Source organism: Xenopus laevis, chromosome 2S (genome assembly GCF_017654675.1).
Source record: "Xenopus laevis strain J_2021 chromosome 2S, Xenopus_laevis_v10.1, whole genome shotgun sequence".
NCBI classification, from domain to species: Eukaryota; Metazoa; Chordata; class Amphibia; order Anura; family Pipidae; genus Xenopus; species Xenopus laevis.
Window position 1 is genome coordinate 145,156,429 of NC_054374.1, and position 21,496 is coordinate 145,177,924.

The 21,496-nt window shown below is 42.0% G+C and overlaps 1 protein-coding gene across 2 annotated transcripts in view; it reads right to left on the bottom strand.

The window, feature by feature from the left end:
• pds5b.S (PDS5 cohesin associated factor B S homeolog) overlaps positions 1-10,420 on the bottom strand; it is a 68,721-nt gene extending 58,301 nt beyond the window's left edge. The window contains exon 1 of one of the 2 annotated variants that reach the window (XM_041583215.1): positions 10,131-10,420. The gene's annotated coding sequence lies outside the window, so the exon portion shown is untranslated. 2 annotated transcript variants of the gene reach the window in all.
• Positions 10,421-21,496: the final 11,076 nt, after the last annotated feature.

Genomic DNA, 21,496 nt, shown 5'->3' on the forward strand with positions numbered 1-21,496 from the left:
TATCCATGGAGCAAACACAAAATACTCTGGATAAGGAATGCATACAATTTAAATTACTTCACTGCCCAAGATATATACATTTTATCTGTAAATATTGTAAAGGCAACCAAGTTTTATAATTCCCAATGTCTGAGTGTTAGGCCTGCCTAACCCTTTTCTGTCAACTTTATGCTATACAAAAAATGCATGGCATATTTCATCAATCTTTATGGATGGCATTTAATGACTTATTCTGAATTTAACTTCAAGCGGATTCCTGTTCATCATAAACAAAATCAATAAGCCCTTGTATGACGAACCCTCTCTGGTTTTGGAACAGGATAAAGACTAAAAATTTGCTTGTTTCCTCATTGAATAATGGAAAATAGCTTAGAGGGCAGTCTAAACTATCTGAACTAGGCCTATGCAGTAGCTACCCAAATTGAGGGTTAGAAAATTGCATGCAAAGAAGTTTGGCAATCACAGAGCTAAGATTGTTTAGTACCCTGGGACGAAATCCATCCAGTCCCTGACCTTTGTTTATCTCTTTTGAATTTCCTTGTGCGTGAACCATGCATCATTAGTAGTATTACAGGTATGGGACCTGTTATCCAGAATGCTCGGGACCTGGGGGTTTCTGGATAACCGATCTTTCCGTTATTTGGATCTTCATACCTTAAAGGAGAATTCAACCTGTGGGGGAAAAACCCGAAACCCCCACTCCAGGTAGAGCCCCTTCCCTCCCCCCCCCCCGGGAAATGCCCCATACTTACCCTCTGGCGCAGATTCTTCCAACAAAGTTCCACGCATCCATCTTCTGGGTCCTCTGTAAGCTGACTGAGAGATCGGTATTTCTGCACATGCGCAGTTGGTTTGCAACAACTGCGCATGAGCGGAATTACACGAAATTGCCAATCTCTCAGTCAGCTTACCGAGGATGTGGAAGGTGGATGCGTGGAACTCAGCTGGAAGAATCTGCACCGAGGAGTAAGTATGGAGTATGGGGCATTTCCCCCGGGGGTTAGTTAGCCTGGGGGGAGGAGGGAGGGGGTCTACCTGGGGTGGGGAAGTAGGGTTTTTTTTCAACACAGGTTGAATTCTCCTTTAAGTCTATTAGAAAATTATGTAAACATTAAATAAACCCAATAGGCTGGTTTTGCTTCCAATAAGGATCAATTATATCTTAATTTGGATCAAGTACAAGGTACTGTTTTATTTAAAATATGGATTATTATAAAACGAAGTCTTTGGGAGAGGGCCTTTCTGTAATTTGGAGCTTTCTGGGTAACGGATCCCATACCTGTACTAGAATTGGGGCTGTTAAGATGGAAACCTTCATTAGCTGGCTCCTCATTAGTATACAGACGAAAAATAAAAGTTCATAATCTCTGCTTTTTCTCTGTTCTCATCAACCAATCGACCCCTCCCGTCCTACTCTATCGAGTCGGCAGCTTATGTGTGGGGCCATCCGACGGGCTTCCCGATCGATATCTGGCTGAAAGTTGGGCAGGTTAAAAAATCCCGTTGGATCACGGGCAAATCTGTGCGTTGAAGCAGTCCCGCAATGCATTATGATCCCGATATCGCCCACCTCAATGTGGGCATATCGGGGAGAGATCCGCTCATTTGGCGACATTGCGAGTGGATCTCTGTGTCTATGGCTCGCTTTAAAGGAAAACGTTACCCCCCCAAATACATTGCATAACTATTTCCATAATAATATACTTTTTAGTAGTATGTGCCATTGGGTAATTAGAACTAGAAAATTGCCATTTCAAAAAATAAGGGCCGTCCCCTGGAATTCGAGGATTCACGGTGCACACAAACAAACCATACATGTTAGGTCAAATGAGCCAATTAACACAGAGTTCTGTCTTTTAGTTACACATTTCTTCCTATTAGTTAGAAATGCAGTATTTCTGGTCAGATGATCTCTGAGGCAACACACAGACCATCACATAATGGTGGTTCAAGGCAAGAGATGTAAATGGACAATATTTACTTAAATATATATTCCAGTTTGGTAAGATTCTTTAATATGTCACTTAATGTGATATAAACTGCTACTTAAGTATTCATTTTGGAGGTATAGTTCTTTAAAAACACCTTTTATTACTACATTTTACAAAGTGCGCGTTCATTGACACTTTTATAATGTGAAAATAAAGAGAAAGATATTAAAAATACTCTAAATTAACACACACAATGCAATGTTTTATCCCAAATCTGCTCTGGATAAAAACTATTCTTAAAAAAGCAAACCAAAAAAAAACAAAAAAAAACAACAACAAATAATGTGTGCTTAAAACACCACAAATAATTAGTAAGACTGTATTACCCAGTCACTTGTTTGAAATTCTACTAAACATTATTTTGACAGATCGTATACTCAAGTCATTTTTAATTTAGATTTCTGTAAATCTATACTTAAATGATATTCACTTGTACAGACTTTAGTATTTTTTAAGAGAAACGCCATTGATAAATATGTCCCACTGGACAGGAGTCTATTAGCTGTTCCGTATTTTTGTATTGATTTTTAATTGCTTCCAGCAGCTGGCAGACTAACTGGCAATAGGGATCGAAAGCTTAGGACCTGGGATTTTCCATATAGCAGATCTTTTTTGGATCTTCATCTAAGTCTACTATTATATTATGTAAACATTAAATAAACCCAATAGGCAGGTTTTGCTGCCAATAAGGATTAATTATATCTTAGTTGGAATCAAATACAATCTATTTCTTTATTATTACAGGTTAAAAGCAAATCATTAAAAAAAAAAAAAAATCTGATTATTTGGAAAATAATGCTTCGATGGAAGACAGCCTTATTTAAGGTTTCCTGGAATTCAAGCCGTTCTATTTCGGTCCCTTTAACGCAAGCTGCAATTTTGATAAAACCAAGGTTCTAATGTAGGACGATTTGTTTTTAGTACAATATGATTTTTAAATATGCAGTTTCACTCCCTTATCCGGAAACCCATTATCTAGAAAGCTTTAAATTATAAGAAGGCCATAAGTCTGTTTTACACAAATAATTCTATTTTCTTTTTTTTAAATAATAATTTCCTTTTTCTTTACAATAATAAAACAGTACCTTTATGGTAACTAAGCTGCATGAATCCATATTGGTGGCTTCACAAACCTACTGGGCTTATTTTAATGTTTTAATGAGTTTTAGCAGAGAATGTTGGGAGATATAAAATACAGAAAGAATGCTTATCTACAAGCCCCAGGTCCCAAGCATTTTGGCCACCATCAGACAGTAAAGTGGGGCAGGGACTGATGTATATATTATAAAATCTCTTTACAGAGCTGCAGAATATGTCAGTGTTATATTAACTGATAAAAGACATCTATATATCTATATATTTATATATGCACAATTGTCTCTTACGACTCACAAACAAGTTCGACCTGTTCTTTTTTAAATAGGTGGTTCACCTTTACAATAACTTTTAGAATGTTATAAGATGCCCTATTCTTAGCAACTTTTTAGTTGGTCTTCATTGTTTATAGTTTTTGAATTATTTCGTCCTTCTCGGTGTCAGATGGGGATCACTGTCCGCAACAGAGAAAAAGCAACTGTCCTGTGAGGCTACAATTTTGTTGTTAGTGTTACTTCTTATAACTTTTATATTATGACCCTCTCCTATTATTCTAGTGTCTCATTTAAACCACTGCCGGGATACTATAGTAAACTGGACCCTAGCTGCTGAAACTCCACACTGGAGAGCTGCTGAACAAAAAGCCAAATTATTGCAATTGGTTTTAATTTCTTATTATTTTTGTTTAAGTCATTCAGCTTTCTATTCAAATCTCTTCAGTTCACAGCTTCAGCAAATCTGGTCACTAGGGTCCACAGTACCCTAGCAAAATTAAATAATTTGAATAAGAAACTGGAATATGAATAAGAGAGGCCCTGAATAGAAAGATGAGTAATACAAAGTAGCAATAGCAATAAATTTGCAACCTTACAGAGCATTTGTTTTAAGACAGGGTCTATGACCCCATTTAATAGTTGAAAAGAGTCAGAAGGCGGGAAATAATTAAAAAACAAATAAAACCAATTAAAAACATGCTTATAATTGGCCATTCTACAGCATACTAAAAGTTAAAGAGATACTATCATGGGAAAAAAATATTTTTCCAAAATGAATCTGTTAATAGTGCTGCTCCAGCAGAATTCTGCACTGAGATCCATTTCTCAAAAGAGAAAAACAGTTTTTTTTTATATTCCATTTTGAAATCTGACATGGGGCTAGACATATTGTCAATTTCCCAGCTGCCCTGGTCATGTGACTTGTGCCTGCACTTAGCTGTTATCTGGTTATGTTCTCATTGTTCTTTTGTTTGGCTGCTGTGGGGGAAAAGGGAGGGGGTGATATCACTCCAACTTGCAGTACAGCAGTAAAGTGTGATTGAAGTTTATCAGAGCACAAGTCACATGACTTGGGGCAGCTGGGAAATTGACAATATGTCTAGCCCCATGTCAGATTTCAAAATTGAATATTAAAAAAAAACTGTTTTTCTCTTTTGAGAAATGGATTTCAGTGCAGAATTCTGCTGGAGCAGCACTATTAACTGATTCATTTTGAAAAAAAAATTTTTTTCCCATGACAGTATCCCTTTAACTTAGTGGTGAAACACCCTGCAATTTGAGCAGTTACCTTGTAGCAGGATCCTAACTGATGCTTTCTGCTTAGAGGATTCACAGACCTTTTTTTCTTATAAAACTGGCTATGAACAAAAGAGCCGATTCAAGAGTAAGCTGCCAGCAGTTGCTCTGGTTTGGCACATTCTTATTATGCTGGATTGCAAGAGGAAACATGAAGCCTCTGTGTTTGATGATGAAGAGCAATGAGTGGAAATAGGAGCTGCAGCGATGCTGCGAGTCTCCACACTGTTTAATCCTATTACAGAAGTGGCAAACCTATTTGACCTACGAAAGCTTAAAGAAACAGTAAAACCAAAAAATTAAAGTGTCTTAAAGGAACAGTAAAACCAAAAAATTAAAGTGTCTAAAAATAATGAAAAAATAATGTACTATTGCTCTGCGCTGGTACTATAGAAACACAACTATAGTTTATATAAACAAGCTGCTGTGTAGCCATGGGGGCAGCCAATCAAGCACAGGATACAGTGGATAAGTTCTGAAGAATCCCATTGTATACTACAGAACTTATCTGTTTTAGCAGTGCATCACAACAGTACATTATATTTTCATTACTTTAATTTTAGGTGTTACTGTTCCTTTAAACTTCACAATTATCCTTGTGATCCTTATAGAAAGAGCCCTTGCCTGCCAGCAGCCTGAAAACTTTGCATTATGGGTCACAGATAAGGCATTTGGATAACTACATTTTGTGATGTTGATCAATACTTTGCTATGGGCCATGGATCCTTTCCCATCAACCAGACTAAAGGTTCAGCATCTTAACAACATCAACAGAAATCATACGTACCTTAATTGCCACAGGAGCTTCTCATCTTGGATTTAGGTAGGAGGGTCAGTGACACGCACATGCTCAGTGGGCTCTGAGCAGCTGTTGAGAAGCTAAACTTAGGGTTTGTCGCAAGTCATCAAGCAGAAAATTAGGTTTGCCTGTTCTATAAGCTAATGCTACAGGGCCAATTATTACATTGTCATGCTAATTGCCATGTAATTAGAATCTGTATTAATTACTAATCAGCTTGTGACATTTATATTGTGTAAATATATTCAGCATATTGTCAGTCCCTAAGCTCAGTAAGTGACAGCAGCACAGTGAATCAGCAGAAAAGAAGATGGGGAGCTACTGGGGCATCTTTGAGAAAACAGATCTTCCCTGCTAAAGGGTTGTGGTTGCCTTGGGCTGGTCCAGAAGCCCAAAACATAATGTACAACATTTCTAGCTACTTCTTTAGTTAAGTTTAAGTTCCCCTTTAAAGGAGAACTAAACCCTAAAAATGAATATGGCTAAAAATGCCATATTTTATATAGTGAATTTATTGCATCAGTCTAAAGTTTTAGCTTGTCAATAGCAGCAATGATCCAGGACTTCAAACTTGTCACAGGGGGTCACCATCTTGGAAAGTGTCTGTGACACTCACATGCTCAGTGGGCTCTGAGAAACTGTTGAGAAGCTAAGCTTAGGGGTCGTTGCAAATTATCCAGCAGAAAATGAGGTTTGTCTGTAATATCAGCGGATGCTACAGGGCTGATTATTAAATTCTGATGCTGGTTGCACTGGTTTCTGTGCTGCCATGTAGTAATTATCTGTATTAATTACTAATCAGTCTTATATTGTGACATTTCTATTCTATGTGTACTGTATATTGTGAGTGGGTCCCTAAGCTAAGTAAGTGACAGCAGCACAGAGCATGTGCAGTGAATCAGCAGAAAAGAAGATGGGGAGCTACTGTGGCATCTTTGGAGACACAGCTCTTTACTGCTAAAGGGCTGTGGTTGCCTTGGGCTGGTAGAGAAGCACAAAACACAATGTACAACATTTCTAGCTACTTCTTTATTTAGGGTTTAGTTTTCCTTTAAAAGTTCTGTTTCTGAAATACTCAAGTTCTACAATCCCCTTATCAGCAGTCTCTCTACATGCAGTTTTGTGTCAGAGTTGGAATTATGAAAGACAGTTGGATGGAACGGATTGTCTAGGTAAAGGCAACACAAACCAATTAATCTAACCTACGCAATAAAATCTGGCTCTGACTCCTGGACTAGGGGGGGACTTGATTTTAGGAACAATACAGAATTTTTAACTGATCACATAGAGAGTTTGTTATTTCCATGAGATGAAGACTATATTACTTTTTCATTTTTGTTATAGTTCCTCTTTTAGGAGAATAACATCTACCCTAACTACAGAGACTGACAATTTTTATCCTATGATTTGGTGAATTTTTATTTTCAAAACATCAAAGACCATCAAATTCACCTGTCATCAAACACAATGGGGGTCATTTATCAACACTGGGCAAATTTGCCCATGGGCAGTAACCCACAGAGACAAATCAGTTTGCTGCACTCACTGTTCTACTTGCAGCTGGCTTTAAAAAGCTTATCACTGATTGTTGCTATAGGTAACTGCCCATGGGCAAATTTGCCCAGTTTTGATAAATGAGCCCCAATGTGTCTGCACACCGGTCACACAACTCCTGATTTTACTGGTTCCATAACATTATATTTCTTAGAAGTTTCCAGAATACACAAAAAATGCTATTTTTACCAACACCGACAAACTGAATCAACAAAAAAGTATTACAAAATATAAGATCTATAAAGAGGAGGAGAACTTGAAATACTGTATATTACATACTACACATACTGTACCAGCCAAGAGGTTGAGCAGCATCTTATACGATGCTGCTGAGTGTCAGTGGCACTGCACATGCTCAGTGTGCTCTTGGTTGCAGTCGAGAAGGTGAACTTAAGGGGGGTGCTGCTTAGGGTGGTGACACATGGGGAGATCAGCCCAGTGACAAATCTTCTCTACTGCGGGCGGCTAATCACCCCAAATGCCTTCTCACCGTCAAGGATGCGAATCACCAGCGGGATGGCATGTGTATTACTACATTTTCCGAGGAAACTTTGGGCGACTTCAGGAAACCAAAGTGATACATATGTCATCCCGCCGGCGATTCACATCCTTGATGGTGAGAAGGCATTAGGGGAGATTAGTCGTCCACAGTAGAAAAGATGTTGCTGGGCGACTATTCGCCCCGTGTGCCCCCACCCTTTAGCGGCTGTTGGAACCGCAAGCAGAAAGTCAGGTAACATCTGCCACAGATTCTGATGCTACAGATGCAGAACTCACTGGTCTCTATGCTGACATGCCATGTAAATCTAAATTCATCATTAATCAGACTTGTAGTCTATATATACTGTATATGGGGAATTGCTCCTTAAGCTCAGATAATGGACAGCAGGTCAGAGAATGTGTTTCTGAATTACAATCTTTCATTAGAGGAAAAAGTCAAATAAGTCCTTACAGGTCAGATGCAGGCAATGCATACAGAGACAAGTTATATGTGTGAGCTACCAACACTACTTGGTTTACCCAATTTCTCTCAGAATGGAAGTCAAGATCACAGAGTTAAAAGGCAGAAGCACTATCCACTGAGCCCACATGCCACCCATTAGACTTTGTACAGCTCTGCACTTTAAAACCCTCGCTGCACGATTGGCATGGCCTCCACTCTATCTATCTCAGACCCTATCTATTGATCTATCTATCTCAGACCCCATCTATCTATCGATCTATCTATCCCTCTCCGACCCCGTCATATCTCCGACCCCACCTATCTCCGACCCCACCTATCTCCGACCCCACCTATCTCCGACCCCACCTATCTCCGACCCCACCTATCTCCGACCCACCTATCTCCGACCCCACCTATCTCCAACCCCATTCCAATGACACTAGGGAACCTCTGCTCATCACTAGCAGCAGTGCACCACGCACGTACAATAAAGACTTTCACATATACCATAGACCAGAAGCAATACACGTGTACAAACAATGCTTCATCTCTGTATATACACTACTGGCAATACATGATATCTCAGAGACAGTACAACCTGGTAACAAAAAAAAAAAAAAAAAAAAAAAAAAAAAAAGATATTTTGCAGGTTTGATTCCATATCAAAACATTGCAGACCATGTAGGAAAAAAATAAAAAAATGTGACCCCAGTGCCAATACAGCCATACAGATTTGTGCCTAAGAACGTAGCATGGACCTATGAAATCCCAGCACAAAGTGTGATGGTGAAGCAATGGCTAGAATGTGTAGATAGCTGGGGGGGTGATGGTACAAGTCACAGTGGAATTATCTAAAAAGGAGGGCAGATTCTGAGCATGGTGCAGTGTCTGGGTTAAAAAGTGTAGATGACAGGTACAGGTGTCCAGCAAGTTACTGTTAATCATGCCAGCACCAGGGGGTGGGAATTAATCGCAGCAAACGGCAAATTGTCAGTTTTTAATAGCGGTAGGGGGATGGGTTATGCCAACAATTTAGCCCTTTGGCAGGTCGTGGGTGGGCCTAAATTAACCAGTCTCTTTGCCTGGGTCCAACTTCTCCAGCACAAGCTCAGGTATATAAACAGTAGTGATACATTGGGCAGGTGGAAACGGGGCAGATCACTAGTACACAACTGTGAAGCAGTGGCAGGAGGGCTCAGTAATGGCAATCACAGCAAGATTGGGGGAGAAAACCTATTTGCCCTCCTAGGCACACCTGAATGCCAAGCTTGACAGTTAGGGAAAACCTTTTATGCAACCCTGGGGGTATGGCATTTATAAAGTGAATTGTAAGGAGATAAAGTCAAGGGAGTGACAGATACAAAGTGCCACAAGTAAAGCTTCCAATGCAGCCAAAATTCACCCGTGCTGTTCTCCTACCCTAGGGCCAACGAGAAAGCTAAAGGGGAGGAGTCAAGCCGGAGGTAGGAGAACAGCGTCTGTGTGTTTTTGGCATTCATGGTAAACGGAACTCAGGCACTCATATACAGCAGTCATACTGTGATAATGAGACAAGGCAAAGTTACTCTAGGGTTAAGTATCTTGACAACCCAGGGAGCCAGGGGAAGAATGGGCACATTGCACGGCTAGAACTACAACTCTCCCTGCATGCCCTGCCACAACCACTATCCAAGGGCTCATTATTCTAGATAGAGGGCTGTGTGTGTGTGTGGCACATGGGAAGGCAATGCTGGGCACACAGGGACAATAAAGGGCAATGCTGGGCACACAGGGACAATAAAGGGCAATGTTGGGCACACAGGGACAATAAAGGGCAATGTTGGGCACACAGGGACAATAACAGGCAATGCTGGGCACACAGTGCAAGTATAATGGTAGGAAGGTGCCTTTGTTCATTTTATGCCACAAGCAACTGCCCAGCTCACAGTGAAGCTGCTTTCTTCAGCTACGGCCACCCTGAGGCTCCGCACGGGCTGCGGTGGATGCTGGGAGTTGTAGTTTCGCACCAGCTGGAAGAGCCTGTGCCCTTCATAGCAGCATTCCTTCCCAGCAGCACAAACAACTTCCCCGCTGTAACTGATGGCAGCCCAGCGCTCCGTATCCCCGGGGCCGCTCCCCGCACCGTTCCCTTGGGCTCGTAGGGAGAATAGGCCCCTGCCCGGCGCCTCATGTCTTACCGTTATATCTCGCCTATCGCCAAGCACCGTGCTCTCCCTCCCCTCCAGCTCCGACTCCCCGCTCTCGTCTCCGTCCGTGTTAGCCCGCTCCGTGCAGCCTGCCCCGAGCTTCAAAATGGCGCCAATTTGTCTCCGGCAACTCCAATGGAAGCGGCTATGGGAATGAGCGCGGCCTTCTCCGCCGTACGGTCATGCAGCGGCCCCAGGCGGCACAACGGGGAACTGTCCTAGAACCACCCCCATGTCGGTGACGAAAACTTGGCGCTAATACAAGTCGGCCGATTGACAGTGGAATGGGAAGGAGTAGCTACAGGGCAAATACTCTGAGGTACTGGCAGTGTTGTTAGTGCAGATAGGGCGTTGTGTTGTGTAACATAGAAACATGGTGAGTTAGGTTGAAATAAAGACAAACCATCAAGTCCAACCTTTTAGGTCTATCCATAGTGACCTCCCAACATTTTGGAAAGAGGGACAAAAAAATTTGCTGCAAATGTTGACCACGCCCCCTTTTGCAGCCACACCCCTAATTTTACCAAATTTACCAGGTTATGAAAGTTTGAACACATTTCTGCAGTGGCGTAACTAGATTTTGCTGGGCCCCACAGCAAATTTATTTAGGGCCCCCAACATATCCAGTGTTTGTCCTGTTTTACCAATATATGTTCAAATTGCTCATCAATGAGAGCCTCATGGGGCCACCTGTACCTCCTGGGCCCCCCTGCAGGGTCTGCTTCCTCTGTAGTTACGCCCCTGCATTTCTGTAGTTTTTGTGTTTTATTACAGTTTTACTAATGAAGGTGAATTGCCCTTTAAAGGAGAATGAAACCCTTTCGGCGCAAACCCCTCAGCCCCAACTCCCTCCCCCCCTGCAAATGCCCCTAAGTTGCTACTTACCCCTCGGCGCAGGTCCTCTCCCGTGGAGTTCTCAGGCGCCATCTTCTCCCGTGCGGTCTTCTTCGTGGATTGCCCGTCGTTTGGCGGCGCATGTGTAGTAGGAGCACTTGCCGGTTCAGCTCTACTGCACATGCGCTCAAAAGCTGAACTGTCCCACTTAAAACTGGACTGTTGAGAGGTTAACCTGTCTAACTGCTAGTTGAGGAAGGCAAAAAAAACCCAATTTGAAGCCTCTCCAGTTCAAGGTCGGACTGGGCAGGCGGAACACTGAGCTCTGGCTCTTGTGGGCAGGGCCACCATTAGAAATCACTGGCGTACAACATTTTCTGGGCTTCCTGCTCGCCACCCAGCCTGGCCCCCAAGCCCCACCCCAGATCCTGCCCACACCACAGTAAAAAGTACATACATACATCAGGGGTGGTCAGGGCCCCCCTATAAGAAAAAAAAAACATTGGTGGTCAGGGGCCCCTATAAGTTAAAAAAAAAAAAAAAACATCGGTGCCAGGGCCCTGCATAAAAGTTTTTAAAAAACATTGGTGGTCAGGGCCCCATAGAAAATGAAAAAAAAAACATGGGTGGTCAGGGGCCCCCCTTACAAGTAAAACAAAAACATTGGTGGTCATGGGCCCCCATAGAAAAAAAAAAAATTGGGGGTCAGTGGCCCCATATAAAATTTAAAAAACATTGGTGCCAGGGGTTCAATGAAAAAAAAAAAAACATTGGCCTTCAGTGGAACTTACCTTAGGTTCTTCTACCTTGTCCTTGTGCGATGGCAGATTCTTCAGCTTTGTTCATCTCTTCAGCTTCAGGTCTTTCCGCCGCTTCGAGTTTTCTGCCACCGCTGCTTCCTTCGTCGCTCCAGATCTTAAGGGGGGCCCGGATTTTCGGAGAGTGCAGCACGGCTGGGCCCCTCTTTCACCTCAGACTTTGCCAGGCCCGGGACAACTGTCCCCGCTGTGCCCTCCTAATGGCAGCCCTGCTTGTGGGCCCCACTGGCCCAGACCTGCTCCCTACACTAATCTTCCTGCCGCAACCTCCCTTCTTCAAGTTGGTTGCGCCAAAAAAAAAGCAAGATGGCAATCGGACCAGTCCCCGGACCAACTTACAGTTTAATTGTCACTCATTTTCCAAGGGGCACTTTGGGCAGTTTGCAGGTACCGTAGTTAGTATACGACTAAAGGTGGCTGTAAATGGACCTATTATTATTATATGGGCCTAAAAAGTTATGCATGAGGTAAGTAGATATCAGACAGCTTTGAAAAATGATTCTTACATTATTGATGTGGTCAGTCAACACAAGTAAAAACTTGGTGGGCCTTGCCAACCCAGACTCGATCCCCACTGCAACCCTGAAAACGAAAATGCTGGTACCGTGTTAGCCAGTGGCAAATATAACAAATAAAAAACAAACAAATACAAATGTAGCAGTGATACCTTTATTGTATAACATATCTTAGGTGGGGCAGTTTTCACCCTCATCACATAAAAGTTGCGGCCGCTTCAGAATCAAGTAAAACCACAAAAGGATTAAGTTTAATGTCTTTCTGGTACTGAAGCAGTAAAGTATCACTAGTTGGGAAGAGGTTTCCATAAAGTCCAAATGTGTCTCCCTCAACACACCAGCTTTTGAGGGAATTTTTGTGAAAAGTGTTACTTTGCCCACAGTATACTGTACGTCACAGAACCCCTATGAAGTTTCTCCTTGTCAGTGAGACGTGTGCTTCATATTTGCATGGTTCCTCAATAGAAAAAAGAGTTGAGTCAAACGGAAGAAGAGGTCTGACACAAGTGCTACCCATGTTCATTGTAGATTTTGTAGTTTTGGATGCATGAATCTACCCATTAAGAAGGTAATCCTGTTGTCATCAGTTGGTCAGACCATCCTTACCAGAATGCCGCCAACAAAGCCTCATTATCCCAACCAGTTTCTACAGATTGATGCTGAGGCACCTTAGCATGGAGGAGGCAAAAGCCAGGTCTCCTAATTGGCATGGCAGAAGATGTCAGACTAAATGTGCTTTGAATTCTATATATTTATTGTTTGATCCTGATATATACAAGGCTGTGAGCTGTCTCACGTCGGTTGGGCTGACTTCATGATTAATTGCACCTTGCTCAGAAGAAAATAAATTCTTGGTGTCTCTCACATTTCCCGGGGGGCTTGAATCACGTGCCTAGTGAGAAATCGCATGAATACCCCAAATTTGCAACCCAGCACAAGGTAGAGGCACTGGTCATCAGAGTAATTAGTGGCCAGTATAACATTTCAAGAGGTTGTTCTTGTTCAACCACCATGACCTTTGAGAGTGCAAGGAAACTTTCCTTGGAAATCACATAACCCTCAAAGTCAACATCATCAGGTCATTTGTTGATGACACGGGCCCACATGCTGAATTAGGTTAATTCTCTATTGGTATGACATGGGATTGGAGCCTTAAATAGTTTTAAGATCGTTCTGGAAAGGACATTATTAATTCAGGATGTGAGCATACTAGTTATTGTTTACCCATCAGTGAGTAAAATTAAACCCTTGTCTTGTCTTAATCCACTGATTTCTTAACTTGGCCCTAAGAAGAATGTCATCATGCGATGAAACATCTTAGTTCCACAAAACTTTGGTAGATATCTTTGGGGCTAATGTCAAACCCCATTGTCTTGCATGCCAAATGTTGAATACCAACTGCAAATGCAAAGTTACTCTGATGGTCTGTAGAGTTCCCATTGTTAAGTTATTCGCATGTAGGTGAGAAGAATGTAAAACACCTCTGTTGCTCACAGTAACAACACACCTTGAAAATACTCCCAAAATGTAGTTTTCCTGTGCTTTTTTCTTTTCTGGAGGATTGTAAATTGAAAGATGAGTAACATCAACTGCTGCAGTTACAATAAAACTGGAACCCAAATCTAACCAAGTCAAAGCCTACAATTTCCTGTCACTATAATTAGACAGAAGACTTGTTTGTGTTCTCAGGAGTCATTCAGGTTTTCAGGGACTTGTAAATCAAAAGACTCACTTTGCTTTGCCAGAAAACTGGTAATTAAAAAGGCCATTTTTAGGTCATCCTTTATTCTCTTATCCGTGGGATTATTAAATACAATGCACTCACCAGTGGGTCAAGCAATCTTCTGAGAAAGGTCATCCACTAAAGGAATGGAAGAGAATTCCTTAATTCCTCCTCCTCAAAAGGATAACATTTAGTAAATATAAAATATTGCATAAACAGCAGTGCATTTATAAGGACTCTTCTACTCAACAGAGATCATTCAAATCTGAGGGAACTGGAAATAAAAAATGGAACGTGAAGCTAATTCCTCAAATCCAGGTTAGACTTGCAGTGAGAAGGGCTAAGGTCATCTCACCTTATATTGTCCCATGAAGTATAACTAGCAAAATGTAAAAGACTAGAAAGAAAACATAGTCTGATTAAAAGTAGGGATGCTTATGCAAATTAGGGGCGGGGGAGGGAAATCGCGTGACCTTTTGTCACAAAACAAGGAAGTAAAAAATGTTTTCCGCTTCCCACCCCTAATTTTCCTATGCAAATTAGGATTCGGTTCGGTATTTGCCTGAATCTTTCGCAAAGGATTCGGGGGTTCGGCCGAATCCAAAATAGTGGATTCGGTGTATCCCTAATTAAAAGTTGCAGCAATGGCAGGAGGGGCTGTGCATGGTTTTAAGTAAAGCTGCATTAAAACCTGTGGCCCAGGCACATATATGAAGTAGCCAACTCACTGAATTCTGCAAGCCAAGGAAAAGGCAGTTCTCAAACTGGTCACCGCATGATTGATTGGATTGGATTGATTGGATTGGAACAGGGGGAGAACACCAAACAGATAGGCCCAACAAGCCCCAAACCATCCCATTATTACCAACTTTGAGCCCCTGCTACCCTAGGTGAACAATTACTTAGCGATGCCAAAAAAAAGAAAAAGGATGTTTTTTTTCACAGCAAACTAGTTTTTTCTTTTTATAGTAGACTTGTTGGTCATGTTAGTGGTTCATGTAGAGTTCAATGCAGGGTCGGACTGGGCCGGCGTGAAACACGGGTAAAAATCTGGTGGGCCCCGCTGACCCAGACATGCACCCAGGGCCGCCATCAGGGGGTGACAGGGGGGACAAGCGTACCGGGCCCGGGCATGAAGGGGGGCCCGGCAGTGCTGCATTTTTTGAAGATCCGGGCCCCCCTTACGAGCGCCCGAGCCGTACGTCTTGCCTCTTGCGTTGCCGAATGCGGAAGTGCCGAAAAGCCAAAGCCGATGCGCCGAAAAGACCCGAAGTCACGGAAAAAGCCGAAGTCACGAAGCGCCGAAAAGACCCGAAGTCACGAAAACAGCCGAAGCCGAAGTCCTGAAGCAGCGCAAAGACCCGAAGTCATGAAAACAGCCGAAATTGAAGTCCTGAAGTGGTGAAAAGACCCGAAGTCACGAAAGGAGGCGAAGTTGAAGTACTGAAGCCATGAGTTCAATCCTACTGAACACCAGTTTGTGTGTTTTTTTTTTTTTTTAATCCCCTGGCCACCAATGTATTATTTTAATATTCTATAGGCCCCTGCCACCAATCTTTTTTTTAAAACATTTTTTTTGGGGCCCCAATTTTTTTTTTACCTCCTAACTGTTTAACCCCTTGCCACATTGTTTTTTTTTTTTTTTAAATTTTTTAATTTTTATATTTGGCGGCCCCAATTTGTTTTTAACTTATAAGGGGGCCCCTGCCACCAGTTTTTTTAAATTTTTTTTTGGGATCCCAATTTGTTTTTAACTTATAAGGGGGCCCCTGCCACCAATGAAAAGTCGCCGGCGCTAATCACACACGGCGATTCGTTTTCCGAAATCGCCCGAAGTTGCCTCACGAGGAAACTTCGGGCGACTTCGGAAAACGAATCGCCGCGTGTGATTAGCGCAGGCGATTTTTCATTTTAGCCAGGCGCAGAGCGAGGGGAGGCAGTCGGGGAAGATTGGTCGTGGAAAGTCGCGGCGATTAGTCGCCAGGCGACTAAATCTCCCCAAATCGCCCAGTGTGTCCCTACCCTTATCCAAGTTGTCAACTGGTGGTAAAAAAATATAAAATCCTTAAATTGTCAGAAAAAAAACTGAAATCACGTTAAAAATGTGCCTGTTTACTACATTCATTTATAAAGTGGCAATATATCACACAGCACTATACTTAAGTATACATAACAAGTGAGTAGGGTTGTCACCTTACCCTGCCCCTAACTTCTTTTTGAGAAACATTTTAGGGACATTTTCAGGGCTATTGAAGTATGCGGGGTGGAAGCCGGCTTAGTGGGTAGAGACTTTTCTTAATTGGGTGGATGAGTTCTCCTTTAAAGGGAAGAATGCAGATTCTTGTGCTCCATTCTGCAGCCACAGATGGCAGGGCAGGGTGCAAAGTGCAAAACACATGACAGCTTGCACCCTGCTCAGCCATCAGTAAATGGCCCCTAAAGTCTTCAGTTTTTTTATTCACTTCCCTTTGCAGCTACACGCAGTACACATAGGGGCGGATTTATCACAGGTTGAGGTGAATTTCGAATGAAAAAAATTTGAATTGTACTTCGACTAGGGAATAGTCCAAATTAGATTTGAATTTGAATTTTTTTTTTCTGAATTTCGGTTGGTCCCTTTGAATTCAAATTTCGACGTTTTTTCAATTCTAAATTCTACCCTTGACAAATATGCCCCATAGACAAGATCTTATTGTAAAAGCTTTTTTTTTCTCTTTAAATAGTACATATCTAAATTCTATTATGCCGTATGGACCTTTAAGGCTGTGCTTACAGGGGTCGAACTGGCCTGTCCCATAGGAAACTGCCAAGAAAAATTCCAATCAGATCTTTTTTCTTTCCACAATTGGTTTATATTACACCTATTACATTTCACACTCTCTCTACACCTAGTTGTTTGCCCCCAGTCCCCCCCCCCCCCCCCGTTGCTGTGTGTTTTCTGTATTTTCTTTGGTGGGCCTTAAGATGCCCAGTTCAATACTGCCTGTCTGTACATGGTTTCTCTAATGTTTTCATTCCTATACTAACATCCCAGTGACTTTTTAGAAAGCACACATTATTATTTAAAGGAGACATATAGAACTGGCAAAAACCCACCTAATATTGTAGGCAATAATGCATAATATATGGTGCTGGTTTTACTTAAATATTGACATTTAAAAATGACCCTTTTATTGGAGCTTCCTGTCTATCTTCCACATTAGCTGTCCATATTTCAAATAAAGGGTTGGGGGTGTGTCCTAATGGACCCTGCCAGTAAAAGATGTCAGCAGGAAGTAGAAAAGATGGTAACACAGACAAAGTCAGGCATAAGTTCCCTATCAGGTCAGCCTAGCTGCTGTTGGTTCCTATCCAACAGTGCAGTGTTCTGAGTTCTGCCGGCTCCCCTCCTGAGCCCGGGTAAGGAGGCAGCAGAAAGTAGAACAGATGAGCAGGGCTAGTAGGGTTTAGATTGAATTTTTCAATAAATCAGGCCATAACACATTTTTTAAGCACATTCCTTCTATATTTGTATAATGCACTGGCAGATTCTTGTTCGCCTTCTTTAAGAATAACTGCAGAGTCCTAAAGGCATCCAAATTGTTCCCTCTCTAACCAATATCTTATTGGGCTAATTAGAATGTACCATGTGACTTTTTCAACCCCAGCTATTATTTGATTATAACCAGTGGTTATAATCAAATAATAGCTGGGGTTGAAAAAGTCACATGGTACATTCTAATTAGCCCAATAAGATATTGGTTGGAGAGGGAACAATTTGGATGCCTTTAGGACTCATGGACACTAAGGGGCCCATTTTTAGAAGTCAAAGTTTTTTTTGTACGATCGTTCGATTCGAAGGATTACATCGTTTTCGAAGTATGAAATTCGATGGTCAGAGTTTTTTAACTTTGAAAATCGACCCTTAGTAAATGTGCCCCATAGTGAGGGTTATAAAACCAACCCTTCTTTGGGTGGTTTGGAGAAGGTACAAAATTACAAATACGGTACAAATTCGGATCACTAAATATATGACAAAGAATGAATTCTACATATGATTTATATTTGTTGCAGCTCTGTGGTATAATGCCTTCATTTAAATATCATTCTCTAACATCTTGCAATGATTCATTTATTCCAAAAAATAAACTAATATGAAATTCTGTTCGGAGTGAATGGTGTAAAGTAACTGTTATTTGCTATCCTGCCAAGGCTTCCAGTGAGCTACATTCTGTCACTTTCAATACCTGATAATGCACCTTTGCGCTTACTTGAATAAATATATAGGTCACAGACGGGAGGTTTGTAATAATAATAAAACAACTCATTGGTTGTCACAAAAGGTTACAGTACTGTCTGGCCAGTATTTTTTTTTTACCATATACAAAACAGTACTAAAGCATAAGCTTTAAGATCTGCTTGTTTGCAAGGTCTCCAAATGATAAGATATTTAATTATATGCTGGAGGCGCTGGGCAAGTACCTTTTCTGCCAACCCCTATTTTATCCCTTTGTAGTGAGTCGTGCATGCACGCTTGCACTTGAGGGGGGGGGGTTGCGCACATGATGGGGAGGGGGTGCTTATTTTACTGCCAAGGTCTGGCGCTGTCAGGAAGATCCAATTGTTTGATTCCCACATCAATGGGGTCTTTGCCAGTAAAAGGCTGACTCTGAAGGGGCCAAGGTGGCAGCTTTTATCAGCCCACGTATGGCCACTTCAACACTGAATAACGACGAAACACATGACCTACATAAAGACAATTTTGGTGGTCCTTTAGCAGGGATACTGGTTACTTTCCTGGCAATCTGACTTCTATAGCTGTTAACAGGTGCTGTCGGGGGTGGGGGGGATGTGCCTGGGAGTTAGCAGTTCTATTTGATGTATATCATTCTATAACCCTAATTTGGTTACTGTGCTTAAATAGCAATTAACCCTTGGCAATCCAGGGGACCCGAGTCCCTTTTGCGTATGAAAAGTACTGGGAACTGGGATTTATAGTGCAGAGCCTCCACCTATGGAACACTGAGGAGCACATCTCAGGGGATTTCCAGTAGGAAATATAAAACACACACAGTTTGCAATAAAACAAATATAAACTTTATATAAACTGTATTTAGTTACTGTAGTATATATAGTATTGCAGAATCTGCTTACTTTGTTGGGTGGTGCTCTATCTGGGATCCTTGCTGCAATCCTTGGTATCCTTAGTCCATATATTCATAGAAAATCAGATGGCACACACTAAAGCATTCGTGCTAAATAGTTGTAGTTTTATTAAGATCCCCACAATGTTTCGGAGGCACAGCCTCCTTTCTCAAGTGCTCTCATTTATTTACTGTAAATGCAAATCACACAATATAGCTTTCACTCTGGGGAACATGTGTGGACTATCAACCCCCCTCTCTCAATGCCACAGTCCCACATCAGGTGGATAAATGCAGAATCACTACGATCAGTTCAATGTCCCTTCCCCAAGAGCTCTTATGTCCCCAGGTAGCACTACCTGTCCCAATGTACCTTTCCCTTTGAAAGTAGTAGTCACTCCCACATGACAAGTACACAAGCAAGACCTGTCCTCACCCTGGGGAAACACACATTAGCCAAAGTATCCACAAGCAGGAGATAGAAACTGTCTCTCCCTGATGCTCAAATACTTTCTCCAGTAGAGCAAAACGCAGCCTTTTCTTCTCCTTCTTCCTGGAACTCATTTTAAGCAGCACTGTCACTCTCTACAGATCTGGATCTCTCTGGCTGCTGCAGCAGGGATTCCCTTTTCTAAGCTCTGTGGGAAACCCTGTACATTTGGCTCCAAAGTCAGGCACTCCCCTCTCCCAATTGGATGTCTCTCTAGCCTGTAACTGGGCTGGATGATGTCACAGACAGAAAAACAGGGGAAGGATTTGTCTGATTCCCTGCAATTCCTTTGGGGTACAGGTGTAAGGTGACTAGGTCATCATACTAGCGTTGATGGAGCAACGTGTTGTCGAAGCTGCTGAAGTCAAATAAAATACTCTCCAAGAACCTGGGTTCACAGCCTTGTGGGTTTATTGCAAACATCTGGGGTGCAATATAATTCTGCTTTCCTGTATCTGACCTTCCAGCTTGTTCCTGGCCACTCTGCCTAACGTGACACCTGTATATTGACTGTTTAAAGGAAAACTATACCCCCCAAACAATGTAGGTCTCTATAAAAAGATATTGCATAAAACAGCTCATATGTAAAATCCTGCTTCATGTAAATAAACCATTTTCATAATAATATACTTTTCTAGTAGTATGTGCCATTGGGTAATCATAAAATTGCCATTTTAAAAAATAAGGGCCGCCCCCTGGGATCGTAGGATTCACTGTACTCACAAACATACCAACAAACCATACATGTTAGGTCACATGAGCCAATTAACAGACAGAGTTGTGTCTTTTGCTTCCACACTTCTTCCTGTTACAGTTAGAGTTGAAGTATTTCTGGTCAGCTGATCTCTGAGAAGGGCAAATCCGGCTCTGAAACTTAGCTTGAATCTTAAAATTATAATAATCTTGCGGGTATTGATTCCAGCTCGTTAGCTTAATACTGACTAAACCCTGCTCACCGTAGATGTCGGTTGGTCCAGGTGCACAATGCCCCGGACCCCACTCTTAAATATAAACACCAGGTTCTCCAAGTCCGCTGTACAAATGTTCAAACGGTAAAAGCAGAGCTAAGAATCTTACCCTGCAGGAATGGTGACCCGGGTGCAGCCAGCCCCGAGTCCGTCACTAGGAAGGAACGCCAGAGGTCAAGTAGAGAATTTGCAGGCCGCGCACTCCTGGACATCAACACGAATCGCTCGTCTCCAAATAATTTAAAAGGTAAATACTTTATTAAGGCATAAGATCAATCATACAACCATAGCGTCTGAGGTCTGACGCGTTTCGTGATACAACACTTCCTCAGAGACCTCCCTGAGGTGTCTGAGGAAGTGTTGTATCACGAAACGCGTCAGACCTCAGACGCTATGGCTGATTATTTCCCCCCATAAAAAGTTGAGTGTTGAGCAGATAAAAACATTTTATCCCATGAGCCAAAACAAGCGAAGAAGAGAATAGTTTTTCAGGCTGAGCAAAAACCGATCACAAATAATTTTTAACTAGTGCACTAGTGATATAATGTGGAAAGAAAATAAATGATTTTGGAACTTTGCATGATAATATTTGTCTTGGGTACAAGGATGAAAGACTACACAGGAAACTACGTGCACAGGGCCTGAGTACCAGAGGATCACTAAGTAAAATTGTAAAAGACAATTCCCTTCTATTCCCACAATTCCCTAGTAACCGGTCTTCCTGACTCTCATCTTAAACTCCTCTACCAGGATCCAGCAATGGTGGAAATTGAAAAAAGGCTATATGGCACAGGTTAAATAGTGGATAACTGATAACACCATTATGTTCTACAGAGCTTATCTGCTGTGTAACCTGAGCCTTTACTCCTTTGAATGGCTGCCGCCA